This window comes from Saccoglossus kowalevskii, chromosome 5 (assembly GCF_978046115.1).
Source record: "Saccoglossus kowalevskii chromosome 5, keSacKowa6.1, whole genome shotgun sequence".
Lineage (NCBI taxonomy): Eukaryota > Metazoa > Hemichordata > Enteropneusta > Harrimaniidae > Saccoglossus > Saccoglossus kowalevskii.
In genome coordinates, this window is record NC_140645.1 from 6,905,451 (window position 1) to 6,918,500 (window position 13,050).

Consider the following 13,050-nt stretch of genomic DNA (forward strand, 5'->3'; position numbering starts at 1 on the left):
TTGGTATTACCATGATTAATAAAGTATTATAAACATTTGATGATGGTAAATTTTGATAATGTAAGGATATCTCAACATGGTATTCTTCCATGAAAACATTGATCTATGAAAAAGGAAATTCAAGTTCAAAATTGAATCATTGGATTTTGCCGCGTCTTTCACAACATACTCAAGATCACTAGAAAATCACCCATTTTCACTGACTTGTAAAATTCACAAAAATGAAATCTTTTCACCACCAGTTCTCTCTTTTCATCACAAATTCACAAAATAGTCCTGTTTAGAGTCTACACTTTCCTTCAGAAGTTAAGGACCAAAAAAAACTAAAAGATGACTAAAATTTTGTCTGTTGGCTCCAAAATTAGGCATAATTTCCAGAAACATTGAAGAATATAAGAAAAAATTTGGTCGAGGAAGTCTGGTGGCGAACAGGTTAGAGTCATTTTTTTCAAAGATGTTGACCAAGACCTGTATTCAATATGATATTTTATACGTATTGTTCAAAAACGTTATCAAAAAATAAATTAAAATATGCTAAATGTTGCACAAAATATGGTGTGATAAAAATTGAAATATGAATTTGTTTTAAATATATTTGCCTCCAACCAAAATCATATCAACAGTTTTCCTCGAAATAACTCTATAATGTTTGATTTATCCAAATATGATTAAAATTACACAAAATGTTTCTATTTTCTTAGAATAAAAAGGATAACAAAATGGCAATAAATTTGTTTGTCAGACACAAGCTCTTTTGAGTATGAATACAGTATTGATTATTAAATTAATATCTTTATCAATATTCTGCACCATAAACATCTCTATATTTTATAGCTGCATATTAATTTGTTCTACTACATGAATTTATTATTGTATGGCACTCGTAATGTCATCTCGTGCACACGGTTTGAAAGGTCTCTGAAGGCATGTGCGTGTTACGAGGACATTTGCTTGAAACGCAACTAAATACAGAGAAAGGAAGGTAAACATAAACTTTTTATTATTATGTTGGTTTGCTCAGGGCAAGTCTTTCAGCGTTGGCATCCATGTTGATGATTAGTTATATGCTGAAATGGTTGCCATGGTGGTGATTTGATATTTTAGGCATTTTACATCAAGCAGAATGTTCTGATAACTAACGACTGAATCTAATTATCTAGACTCATTCTGAGTTCCCATCTTGTAGTTCTCAGATTTCGTCATCTAGTTTCAGTTTCTTGTTCATTTTGAAAGAAAACCTGGTTTTGTATATATATATATTCAGCTTTGGTATTATGAGAAGACTGTTGCTATGGTAACAAATAGTGTAGGTATACAGATATTATCTTGACTTTGTTTGAGGGTATCATACCAGCTCATCTTGATGGCAATGTATTTACACTCTGTCGTACTACTACGATAGCATCATTTTTCTCCCCCAAGAGATTTCAATCTCTGTGCAAGAAACATGTACCTATATGAATACATTGTGTCCCTACTTACACATTAGACACACATGCATGGATAATAATAAAGTTAAACAAGTAATTAGTCATGTAAGAAAATATATGGTAGATCAACCTTAACGTTTTTAAAAAGCTAGTTCAGGACCTCTATAATATTTTATTAGCTATGTCAGCATATTTTTCATGTCCTTGTCAATCTTACAAGAAGAGCTTCACAGTGTGGAATATATGTATTTGTTTTTCTGCATTATTATGGAGTATTAATACAGCCACAATTATGATGTTACTGTTATACTAATAACTGGTACAAATTTACACCATCATTCTGAATGCAACATAGCAACAGATTTGGTTGAGACCAGCCTTAGTTTTTCACTCTCGGTAGGTAGAAAGAAATATACTCTACAGCCATGGTCAGTTACCTAGCAACAGATTTGGTTGAGACCCGCCTTAGTGTTTCACTCTCGGTAGGTAAAAATATATACTACAATCATGGTCAGTTACCTAGCAACAGATTTGGTTGAGACTCGCCTTAGTATTTCACTGACTACACTACTAATTATTGGTTCTTGTGGTTTAACCATACTACTAGATCTGATCCACTGATAAACAAAGGTTAGTTTTAATGGTTGTAATTTACATCCACACTCATAGTACGTATTCTATAAAGCAAGGTGTGTTTTACCCACACTTTGTATCTTATGTCTGTTTTTAATGGATTTGAATTTGCTTAACTTTCAAAACCTGATCTAATTGTATTGAATTTCTCGTCCACTTTTTTCGAAGATAAGGCATTTGTTTTTATACTAAAATATCTTTGAATAAAAATAAAATATTACTTTGAATAAAGCTGGAAATTATGTCACTTAAAATCTGAATTACTTTGAATAAAGCTGGAAATTATGTCCCTTAAAATAACTAAACAAATTACACATTAATGTTTTTGTAAGATATTTACATCAATCAGTGACATTCGATAGACTGCTTTCCCACTGCTGTTTAAATCCTAAAACTTGTTTGTATTCAAAATTAATTATGACAATGCATATTCATATTGAAACAAACTATGATAAAGGAATAATATTATACAACAACGGGCAAGGTCACCAGAGTTCAACTATGTGTTTTAAAACTTTTATTGCTAAATTGGAGTGTTTTACTTTGATTATGTTTAGCAATATCCAATCACTAGCTAAACTAAACATTTTACCACTAAGTAATACCAGATTTGACTACCATAATCATGTGTTAATTAATGTTTTACGTTTTATTTTATAACGGCGGTTGGCGGTTGTAATACACAAGTATGACTGTATTTTATTGCAAGTTGTGTTACTAGTAAAATATTCCACACAGTGTTTATTTATTCCTATACTACTTACAAATGAGTAATGTGCAATTTGTATACTATGAAATTTTTACCAATTTAGGCGTGTACATGTTACCGTAAAATCTGTGTTAGAAGCCGCATCCCTAATAGAAGTCGCACCCATTCTTTTTGAACAATTGAGAACCAAAAGTTCACCATTTCTCATAAGTGTAGATGCTCTAATAGAAGCCGCATCCCCTCTGTTGCATTGTACCATTTTAATAGAAGTCGCGGTTTCTAATACAGATTTTACAGTAGGCGACTAAAGATCTTGAACTATTTGGCATTTTTCAGATGTAATTAAATTTATAATCAATGTCTGGAATTGGAAATGTAACAGCTTTTACGCTTTAAAACGTTGTCTGAAAATACACACAATGCTATATTGTAAAAAAGAAATTATAAACAAAAAGTTCTATATACGTGTTCATTTTCAAATGGCCAACATTTAATCTGTTTCAACAAGAGAAAATTTTGCTCACCAATTCCTTTTCATAAAAGATGAGCAGAATTTTGCTGAATTGCTAAATTTTGCTCACAGAATTCGCTTACCACTTAACCAACCTCATTGCAATTATGTTTTTGTTGTTATGCAAAGTAAAACCTAATTGAAGGTCGTATATACACCATGATTATTATTTTATTGGAAAGTAATATCTATCACATAAAGCGTGACAGTAACTGCCAATATAACCTTAGAATTGTCACAAGATTTATGTTGCCATGGTGATAATGAGATTCATAGTTTAATGGTTCCGCACCTGTTGTCTAATGGATACAGTGCAGTGTACTATCTTGATAAGAAATCACCCTGTTGAGAGATATATATGGCGTGACGCTGAGTGTAACAACATGATGTGAATTTCACTGTGAAAATGAAAGTACTTAACCCTGTCATAAGAAAACATTGTACCATGTATATTTATTTAAATTCTTAATGATTTGCACTATCACCCTTAAATGCTCAAAAAAAATGTTTTCCTTCACATTTTGATGTTGTAACTCCCCAGAGTAGACAAAACAGGTCAACATTAGAACCAATAAGGTCAGGAACTAAAATCTAATGGCCCATGAGAGTCGGTAGGTTGTCAGGTATACTTTAAAAACTCATAAATCTGAATATAATCATTTGAAGCCTCTAATATAGTGAGGTCATGTGATCGTGCTAAAAGGTGTGAAAAACAAGATTGTGAAGTGACTATGTATAGGATGGTTTTCGTATCTGGGGAGACGACTTTACATTTCCTTTGTAAATTAAACCTTGGTGGTTGCATCACTACGACAAGGGTGTACCATGTCTTTTGTTACCGACAAATTCTCTGATGTCTAACATCTTCTATTGCCTAGATACCGCATCCTGTTTGGTTTCTTCATCTTTATGCAGTAGGGAGTATTAACTGAATATAGAGTAATCCTGGCAGAGTGAATAGTTGTAGTGTCTGTTTCTTATTTTATTATACATGCGGTTCCTTTCATGGCATGGTGAAATATGACGCAATATTCATCCACCTGTCATCATATTAAAGGGATGCAGTCGTCATGCCGCGTCCTGTTCGATATGGGACTCATAGCGACGTATACAATCTGTGTAAAATACATTGTTTATGTACATTAAATTCAAACACGCGCTGCGCGACGACCACCACGCTTTAAAGAAATGTTTGTACTTCATGACCTGAACTATTTGTTTGTTATCATTACACATGTTAAAACCTCAACCGCAGTGTGATACAATTTTGTTTGCTTGAGCACAGTGGCAAATTTAGAAAAAAAGGGATCCTATCAATTTAGAAGGAGGGGGACATAATGGCTATACAGGAAAAAACTAAAGAGACTGGTGTGCGTGTCGATCAACCTTAATAGACAGTGATGCTTCGCAAATATTGATTTTGTCATATAGTCCATCTTTGATGTCTATTGCAGCATGTTTATGACTTCCTAAGACCTGAAAACTCAATCATTAATAAATCTACCGAAATACGCAGTGATCGATTTTTGACTATTTTCAAGAAACTTCTGACTCGAATATCTTTCTGTTGGTGTTAAAAGTTGTATGAAGATTTTATTTATTTGTGTTGTTGAATTTAAGCATTTTAACAATTTTCTGGCTAATCTCTCCATCAGCACTATTTCTTTTTAAGGACGTGACCTTGAAGTTGTATGTTCCTGGGATAAATTGATACATGTTGTTGAACTTGATTATACCTGATTCATGTTGTTAATGATGGGCGAGTGTCATGTGTGCGTAATTACGGTAACAGAGACCTCTCTGTCGGAGTAACATTTGTATGACCAGATGACCCTAGCTAGTAGCAATGACCTTGTTATCTCTCATAGCTTTGAACTTGTTGTTTAGTATCAACTGTCATATGGCCGTTAAATATTTCAAAATATTCGTTGAAGTATTTGAATCTAAGAAATTGGCTTTGAACCTGAATATAAATACTGTATATGCACTCTAATCAACATGCTTGTACTCCTTGCATGTGTCTAAGTATTACATTTCCCTTTCACTGTTTAAATCTTCAGAGCAATATCACTTTTTGAGAGGGGTGGGAGAGTAATGTTTGTGTTGATCATTCTTTACTAATTATTAAAAAAACTAACTAATTTACTAATTATTAAAAAAACTAACTAATTTACTAATTATTAAAAAGCATGGTTATGTCTTGATGGATTTCTTATTGCCCCTCATTTCCTCATATACCTGACACCCCTAACAAGGAATGAATCAGTCTATGTCTTGCAAGACAGTGGTTGATTTCTTGAAGGACTCTAATGTGTTTTCCTGGATAACATGAGCAGATGTACATACATGGCAGGCATAATGCTACAGGTAAAAGACTCCCTTAGTTTTATGTGTTGCATATGGGGTGGGGGATAGGACATGCTTTATTTTATAAAATATATTTGTGGGGGCTAACTTTGTGTTATTTATTATTATTAGAATACAATGTATATTTGGGGGTCCAAGTTTGTTAAAATGTATGACAAGCATAATGCCAATGGTGAAGTTAATTATTAATAGTTATAGAACTGACTTTATGTTAATATAAAAGGCTAACCTGATATTGAAATACTCATTTTGTTTTGTACATTGTGTTACGCGATATATACGAGGTGCTTTTGTTTGTTGCATCTTTGTCTAATTTGTTAATTAATGTGATCTGACCTTTTCCTAATGTAGTTAGACATTAGTATAGTGACAAAATCTGACATCATTCACTTTAAATTTGCCTCACCTCTTATAGCATTTGTTAATTCATAAGATGTATGTGTGTCTATTATTCTTTAAATATGTAGTGTCTTTTCAATACTACATAAACTAGTAATCTTTTATCCACAATGATTACCAAATTTGACTAATATTGTCAAAAGAAGAAAAAAATCACTTTCAGTACTGTAGTACTAACTACGTATTCAGTACTGAGAAAATCATCTGCTCTTATATGACATTAATTTGTTCAGTAATAATTTAATAAAGTATGTTTGCAACTCCTGAAAAATTTTCTGATTGAGCCATCAATTTCAAATGACTTGATTGAGATCTTGCAGACAAATTACCCTGTATTTGATAGCGTTTTGTCACCATGCTGTCTCGAATATCTTCAAATAACAAAATATAAAAGTGGCACATTTGTAGATGATAGTTAAGATACGGCACATTGTTCATATGTGGTTGTCATAGTGATAGCATATCTCGTTCACTTTTCATTATTTCTGGTTGTTTGCCAGGTGTTTGTCAAGTTAATTTATCACCTTTCATTCACGAGGGACATTCCATTCAATGATGGGGATAAAGCTTTCATATGCATAGTTAAGTTTGTAATCGCTTAAAGTTTGCGCTGTATGATAAAAAATCTATAGTTTCCACTTTGTCTCATATTTGAAAAGTGAAACCGTGCAAAGTAATGTACATGTATGGGATACTGCATGATAAATTTGATACTTTGTTTGTTTGCTCTGTTGTTTACTCATGATTTTTTGTTTCAACAATGTGGGCTGTAGTTTACTTGGTTGGATGTTATAAGAACTGTTCATTATATTGACTCAAGGTAAACTATTGGCATCAGAGGCAAGATAAATCGTATATATAGTGAAATGACAATGCTTCCCGTCCTACTAGTAGTTATATTATTTATTATCGAATTTGGACAAATATTTTGGTCAATTTGGGGTATCGCAACTCAAATTGACATTGTTTAATAATTTCAACATTTTAAGAATAATGTTTGTAAGAATGTATTGAAGGCCATAGTATGCTGAAATTTTGTTTATTTTTATCAAAATAATTGACATCTATACAACAATAATAAGACACATCAAATGGTATCCCTGCCTCTTGTCCCTCTCCTAGAACCTCCACAAACCAGTGCCTCTTGTCCCTCTCCTAGAACCTCCACAGACCAGTGCCCCCACTACTCTCTTAGAATCTCCACAGACCAGTGCCCCCACTACTCTCTTAGAATCTCCACAGACCAGTGCACCAACCCTCTGGAAATCAAGTAATCTTTAGTAATGTGATATGGTATTCTGTATTGTCAGTAGTTTGTGGTTTTTTAATTACAAATAATAATCAAAGATATTTTTTTTCAAGAACAAATCCAAGTCGGATTTATAAAATATGAGGCACTTTAAGTTCCCAGTGAAAATCTGATCAAATCAAACCTTTCCAAATATGTTATCTTTTTTGTGAAAGTGTTTCAGTTTTTGATAGTGTATCACTTTTTTTTTTTTATTTAACAAACAAGATTAAGTTTATGATTCAAATCTTGTGGTTGTCTTTAGAAGATAAATGTGTGATATGAATCTAGTATAAATGGAACCTAAATTAAATGCTGCATACAATCTTTTGAATACATCGTGCTGCCACTATTTGTTACTGTTAATTATGTTAAGTAAACAGATAACTTGACAAAAAAAATCATGAATATTGTTTATCAAATATTCATAAGATTGTAACAGTCACCATGGTAACAGTTGTTTTATTCTGCTTCGTCTTTGCTGATAATGGCAGCCTTTGTGATTAATCTGCTTAATAATTCATTGCGATTTGAAAAGCCTCTTGTAGGATTTCTTTAATTCATCACCAGAACACTTTTAGCAGCGATAGCAATTATATCTTCCGTGGTAGCTGTAGGCTCTATCCTAGAAATGACTGCGCAGAAAAATGTAGATGTGTGTTTCTGTTGACTTCCTCGCTGCTGTCACATCAAGTCATTATTTTGATGTCTATTGGAACACTGTTGTCATCCAACGTCCCCTTGGGATACCAGTGAAAATTCTTTTCATGCTGTCTCAGACATTATTCTGTTTGTTTGTTTTTTTGCTACAGTTACAAATGATTACCAATGCTTTCAGCGATAGTCACACTGTTAGTGAGAAAAGAATTTATTTCTTATGAGTGACTTTTGTATTATCACAACAAAATTTACTCAAATGTCAATCATCCTAAAAAAAAATTCAAATGCATGAATAATGTGTTTCAGTATTAAAAAGACTGTAACTGTGCATATTCATTTTATTTTGTGTTTAGTCGCTACACAGTACTCGCATTCATTTTGGCAGCGAGCGTTCAGCGACACTAACAATCGTGCAAATTTTAATAAGACATGCATAGCTTGCGGAAAATAAATTACGAAATGCGAATTTTCAAAAAAAGGATACCAATGTTTGTTTGAAATGCCTTGTGGTATCCGCCAGTCATTTTCAACACTGCTTGGTTTTATTATTGGAATAAATTTGTAATAGAGATACAGTAATGGTTGAGAAATCCTCACAAAATGTTTGTGAATTTCTGTTTGGTTTTAGAGTACCGTCCTTCCTTGGTTCTGTAACCGCATCTTAATTTGTTACCTTTAATGTGAAAATGTCAATTTTCTTTGCAAATTGAACGTTAAAGTATTTTTTTGTAATCATGTTTGGGTTGTTGTACTGACAATTGAATAGACATAATCACTAAATATTGCAGTCTACTATAATCCAATCAATTGTGTGAAATGTACACAAGCCATAAAGATGTTTTCAACACCAACTACATTTATTACTAGGTTGTAATTTGTCAATGATTTCAGAGAAGACACCATTACTGTTGATTATTGGTCTGTGTGGTTTCAGAGAAGACGCTGATAGAGTGTGCCTAATAAACGCATGAAATCCTAGTTTGTTTTCTACTTGTTTTACTTAAATCACAGGTTGTTACTATGACTACATTCTAAACCTGATAATTGTGGTCTGGCAGATAAACCACTGGTAACAGTTTATGTTTTGATGAGTTTGTTTGTTAGCTACTTAAGTAGCTTGCTTTATCAATGATTATTAATAGTAAGTTGGGGATGCTTATGTAGGTTCTGAGTTTAAGGTTAAACTTTCTCTTTGCCTGATAAGACATAAAATATGTATTTGGCCATTCCAGAATATATCATCACCCACAGCTGACAAACTATCTTACCTAATCAGTTGTACTGAGAAGTATGCATATGGATACTCCACTTCATATCAGCACTCCCACTGTATATATTCAGCATAGCAAGGAGATGATACACAATCCGAGCATAGTAATAAAAACCATGATCATTTCTGTCCATAACACATTAATTAGAACAATATTTACAATAGCTTTCAAAGGCAGATAGAGCAAGTTTAAAATGGCTGATTCTAAATGTTTGATTCTATACATGTATACAAAAATTAAATAAATATTTGAACTTCACTAATTTTTATTCAAACTTCTTCATACTTAAATATTGCAAATAATCATCAAATTTTGACCAAGATTTGGTTGAGTCTCACTTCACCATTTGAAAAGCAATATTTACTGTTCTGCCTGTGTCTATTGATGTCTATTGATTTAGGTGGTGGCGCTGTTCAGTGTTTTAAGAGATTAATGACAAAACAAACAGTTACAACAACATATCAAATGTTATTCATTTATATTAACACTCTTTACATACTTGACTATGCGTCTCTGTGGAATCCATTCACTAGATTCATTTTGGGATCTGATTTATGTACATCACCTTCAGTTAAAGTTAAAATTTATTAAAATGAAATGATTTAATTATTAAAACACTTAGAATAAATAATGGCAATGGCCTTTTGTAGTTGGAATGAAAGAAATGTTTTTACTGTAAAATTACATTACAATTAATGTTAGTGATAACCTTTGTAAAGCTATTGTATCTGAAATCTTGCCCTTGTTTTGTGGTGACCTGACCCAAACTGACCTGTCTAAACTGAAGATGCTGGAGGTCATACAGCAATGTACATAGCCAATATTAGCTGTTTAATTGGCTTTCCATCTACAGGGAAGATGTAATCAGATCCATGTCGTTGCGTCTGATTGACAGCTAGGATCTGGAAAATGAAGACGACTCCTCAAGAGTCGTTGGTCTTATAATAACGAGTCCTTGCGGTAACATTATGTGAGATGCTATAAGAGAATTCGTTTCTAGTGGTATTCCTCAATTGCCTTGCATATTCTGGATAAATTATTCTTGTCATCTTCAGCTCCATGTAGAGTGTGAAATAATAGACAGCGTCTAATATCTTATGTTGGTATAATCTATGTCGCTGTCGCTGTAACTCGTTCCTACAGCTTTTCAAAATGAAGGAGAAGGTACGTATCGTATCTTGTATTGGAACGGTGTCATTTTGTTCATTTATAGTATGTAGAATCTCTGATGGTCTGGTTGTGTACTATACACACCCTCATAGGGTCTAGTTGTATTTTTGACCCTCAGAAATTCCGCTTGTAGTATAGTATTTCGGAGGGTCCAGTTGTAGTATAGATCTTAGTATATACCCTCAAAAGGTCTGATTAAGACCTTCAAATGGGTCACTTGTTGTATACTAACCTCTCAGAGGGTAAGCCTGTACAGTATATACCCTCAGAGGGGTGGTTGTAACTATTGTGCTCAGTACTACAGTCACTATTTGCACTTACACGAAATGAGACAAGATACATATGGAGTGCCAGTGAGCTATTTCTACTAGTCTTCAGTGTCTTTTTATTTTTAGCACAAATAACATTTACAAGACTTAAACCAGTGTGTAGTTCATGTTATACCTGACTCTCAATATTTGACTTGTATCTTCAAAAATAAATAAAATACAGATTTTATACATTATTCAAATATAAAACTTCACATCTGGCATCTATTGTAAATATAAAAAATAATAATCAACAGCCTGAGTATTGGTTTCACCATAATTTTAATCATGGGTTTTCTTGTTTTCAAAGCATGGAGAGTGTTAGACCTACTTCCTATAGAGTCAATATTTTAATGTGGCCCGTATGGTTGACACCAGTGTTGGTGATACGCGATCTTAAAAGCCTCAAGCAGTATGATCAGATTTCCTACTACAACCCTTAGAAGCTGATCTTGAGAAGCCAATCATGATAATTGAGAAAAAACACATGTAAGGGACAAGCAATGTTTATTTTGTGGGGTGGTTGCAATATAAGCAATAATAGTAATAATATGTTATGAGATTATGAAAATTGGATATATATCAAATTTGAAAATGTGTTATTTACATGTGGAAGCTGAACATATATAGGACGGATATAAAATATTGACAATAAAGATAACAGATACATTGTTTCTATGTAGATTGTTATAGTCTTTGCTATGTTAGTTAAAGAAAGAAAAACACTGCACTGGTAATTATCACTGCAAAAAGTTTCACCTAAAACTATTTCTCATTAAATTATGTCTTTCATCAATAAAGTCTGGTGTCACTGATATAATGATCTTTAATTAACCTTTTCATCACAAAATAGTTCCGTTTATAGTTTGCACTTTTCTTCATAAGATTGAGACAAAAAATAGCCAAATTTATGAGTAAAACCTGAAAATTGACTTAAATTTTGTCCTTTGGCTCAGATTCAGATTCATTTTCAGAAATATTGAAGAATATGGGGGAAAAATGCAAAAAAATTTGGATGAGAAAATCTGGTGTTGAAAAGGTTAAGGCACCTATGTATCTACTGTCTACGAGATTCCATGTTATGAATGAAATAGAATGTAATAACAGGACATACAAAGGTCATAGTGTCGTAGTGACGTCAAAACCTCGATAGAATTCGACTAACGTGAAACTATTTCTTTGATATTTCAACGCTTAATAATGTACTACGGTATCACACGCATTTGTTGATCAATTTTGATGAAGTAAGGGTATCTCAATGCCATATCTGTGAAAGATAATTTTGGCATTGAGCAATAAACAAGAAATCCAAATTCAAAATCAAATAATTTGATTTTTGCGCCAGACGTTCGATCTATGTCTTTCACACATGTGAGATCTTGTAATGAACATAAACTATCTATTGATGATATGTTGTTAGAGCCTCACTTTCCTGTCTGTACAAATCTGATAGTGCTATGATTCAAACCTTCAAATTGCATTCTCAGCTGCTGAAACAATGTAGTCCTGGGAAGTCTATGTTTTTCTCTTCTTCTTGAGGTCAGGTCAAAAGTGTAATAACTCAAAGCATGTAGTCAGTGGGCAGTCTAACTTTTCATTAATGTGTTGGTAATCAGATAGCCCTTCGTGACCAATTTGCACCTTAATCTATCGTCATGTAATTATGGATTATTAATAAAATGCTGTTGCTCTCGGCATTGTGCAGACTCGTATGTAATCTTGTATTGTGAAGCTTAGTATGTAACATGATATACAGCTTAGTATGTAACAATGTTTTGTGCAGATTAGTATGTAACAATGTGTTGTGCAGATTAGTATGTAACATGGCATACATGTTAGTATGTAACAATGTGTTTTGCAGATTAGTATGTAACATGGTATACAGCTTAGTATGTAACAATGTATTGTGCAGATTAGTATGTAACATGGTATACAGCTTAGTATGTAACAATGTGTTGTGCAGATTAGTATGTAACATGGTATACAGATTAGTATGTAACAATGTATTGTGCAGATTAGTATGTACCATGGTATACAGATTAGTATGTAACAATGTATTGTGCAGATTAGTATGTAACATGGCATACATGTTAGTATGTAACAATGTGTTTTGCAGATTAGTATGTAACATGGTATACAGATTAGTATGAAACAATGTATTGTGCAGATTAGTATGTAACATGGTATACAGCTTAGTATGTAACAATGTATTGTGCAGATTAGTATGTAACATGGTATACAGCTTAGTATGTAACAATGTGTTGTGCAGATTAGTATGTAACATGGTATACAGATTAGTATGTA

At 32.8% G+C, this 13,050-nt stretch overlaps 1 protein-coding gene across 3 annotated transcripts in view; it reads left to right on the forward strand.

Moving 5' to 3' along the window:
* Window positions 1-13,050, forward strand: part of LOC100370092 (cell adhesion molecule-related/down-regulated by oncogenes-like) — a 196,171-nt gene that overhangs the window by 160,659 nt on the left and 22,462 nt on the right. Inside the window, exon 1 of one of the 3 annotated variants that reach the window (XM_085499097.1) lies at window positions 10,352-10,432. The exons of the other annotated variants lie outside the window; for them this stretch is intronic. The gene's annotated coding sequence lies outside the window, so the exon portion shown is untranslated. Of the gene's footprint in view, window positions 1-10,351; window positions 10,433-13,050 lie in introns of those variants that run through there. 3 annotated transcript variants of the gene reach the window in all.